The 2,500-nt window shown below is 38.0% G+C and overlaps 1 protein-coding gene across 1 annotated transcript in view; it reads right to left on the reverse strand.

Moving 5' to 3' along the window:
• LOC115223649 (cadherin-23-like) overlaps positions 1–2,500 on the reverse strand; it is a 50,181-nt gene that overhangs the window by 43,598 nt on the left and 4,083 nt on the right. The window lies entirely within an intron of this gene.

Genomic DNA, 2,500 nt, shown 5'->3' on the forward strand with positions numbered 1-2,500 from the left:
TTTTATAATGTTGTGTTAACAACATGTATTTTTGGATGTATAAAATTGACTGATATTTTCTTTATCTAAATATGTTGACACAATAGAAACGATCGTTGGTATTGTATGGCATAGTCACCAATTAAAGATGTGATTTTCTTCATTCTTGTTTTTGCTATATAATTATATATGTGTATAAAAAATGGAACAAAAACGCAATAGAGAACATTAAAACGTTCAGACAGACAACACAAAGGCAGACAAGAGAAACAACAATTAGGACAGGCAAAAAAGATGGGTCGTTCTTGGTTTTCTTTCTTCAGTCAAGTACCAGAAGTCACGAGCATTTCGAACAATATATATATTATATAAAAAGAAATTTGTGCACTCACTCATACATATATATATATATATACATACATACACTTGTAGTCACACACATGCACTCAGATACACATATGTACATATATATATATGTATGTATATGTGTGTATGCATATCTATCTATGTATATACATATATAAGTGTATATATATATATATATATATATATATATATATATAATATATATATATATATAATATATATATATATATATATATATATATATACTAGCTGAAGGTGACCCGCTCTACGCGCGGGTAAGAGCGTGGGTGTTACTTTCTGTTGCTTCCTTTCAGCACGTAAAAAGCACCATCCGAACGTGGCCGATTGCAGCACCGCCTTGACTTGCTTCTGTGCTGGTGGCACGTAAGAAGCACCAACCGATCGTTGCCACTGCGAGCCCCCCTGGCACCAGTGCCGGCGGCACGAAAAAAGCACTCACTACACTCACAGAGTGGTTGGCGTTAGGAAGGTCATCCACATGTAGAAACACTGCCAGATCAGACTGGAGCCTGGTGCAGCCTCCTGGCTTCCGAGACCCCGGTCACACTGCCCAACCCGTGCTAGCACGGAAAACGGACGTGAAACGATGATGATGATGATGATTCTCCGTATTTGTTTCTCTCTCCTTTCTCTCTCACTTTCCCACTCTCTTACTTTTCTTTTCTCTCTGACTCTCCCTCGCGTTCTCTTACTCTCTATCTTTATCTATCTCTCTCCCATTTCTAAACAACAGAAGATCTTGAGTAAGTTGAGAAATAAAATATTTACAAAGATCAATCAGAAATATGAGGCAGTGGCAATGGAAAGGTCTGCTTCAAGGCAGACAGCAAAACGCTAACATTCAAAAGGGACAGACGAACTTGCGAGCTGAATAAAAGTAATAAAATATTGGAAACCAAAGTTTGAAGGGATAGAATCTGAGGATAGTAGAGTCACCATGGCTGGCATTTGTTAACGACGGACAGCAACGTAGTGACAGTTTAACGGCTGGCGTAAAATTTTGAACTTGATGTAAAAGAAAATTCGTAAACACCAATTTTTGAAGTGATTCTTTCTCACGACAGTAGACTCACCATGGCAAGCATTCAAAACTTCTTTATCATGGACGGCAACACATTGACGATTAAAAGGCTGGCGCAAATTTTTTAGCTTGATGCAACAGAGAATTGCTAAACACCCACTCTTTGAAATTTTAATCCCCTTCCAGCCCCATTTAGACCCCTTTTCACTTTTTGGTTAATATAACCCGATTTCATTCGGGTGTACTGGGGCCACATTTTATAAGATGAGGAATTTTGTCCTAGAGGTGACGCCTTTCATTTGAGGAACAAAATAGTTGTGATGCAAACTTGTCAGCACCTTTAACATAGGTGTGCATATTTTCAGGTGAATCGACCGACTACGTAATGCACACATATATATATGTGTATATATATATATATATGTGTGTGTGTGTGTGTGTGTGTGTGTGTGTGTGCACGCATTATATATACAAATGTATACAAATGAGATATATATCTGTATAAATTAAATTAGAGATAAAACCACTAATAGGCAAATGAAACAGTGAAAAACCAAAAACAAAAACATAAAAAAGAAAATATAACATAGAAAATATATCTATATATATAAAACTGTAGTTGTGTGAGTGTCTGTCCCCTTCGATTTAGATTCCTAACTACTCCCAAATTTTGCGGTGCAGTTTAACCAAATTCGGGTATCTTATAGTCGTGATTCATATCGAGCCCGTCTGGGTATTAGCGCGCGTCTACGATGAGTGTACGATTTTAAAAATAATTTAACATCATTTTTTATTCCATTTTAATGCATATTTTTTCGTGTGTCGATGGCGGCGGAGTTGGCGTCCACGCTCACGCCTGCACCTGTGTTGCTTCTCCCCCTTCTTCCCTCCCTCGTGAAGCTGTGGGGAAGGGAGTGTAAGGAAATCAACGTCGTAATGCGTTGTGAAGGAGACCAGCGTTCTTTTAGAACAACGACTTCATGGCTTGAAGACACCAAAACAGAAATCGCTAAAAAAGCTGAAACAGATCCACAAAAACGGCAAAAACCGCCACACAGGGCAGGTTTCCTGTGCAAACAATTTGCACAACCGAATGTTTTAGTTGTTGCACAA

This window comes from Octopus sinensis, linkage group LG23 (genome assembly GCF_006345805.1).
Source record: "Octopus sinensis linkage group LG23, ASM634580v1, whole genome shotgun sequence".
Classification (NCBI taxonomy): domain Eukaryota; kingdom Metazoa; phylum Mollusca; class Cephalopoda; order Octopoda; family Octopodidae; genus Octopus; species Octopus sinensis.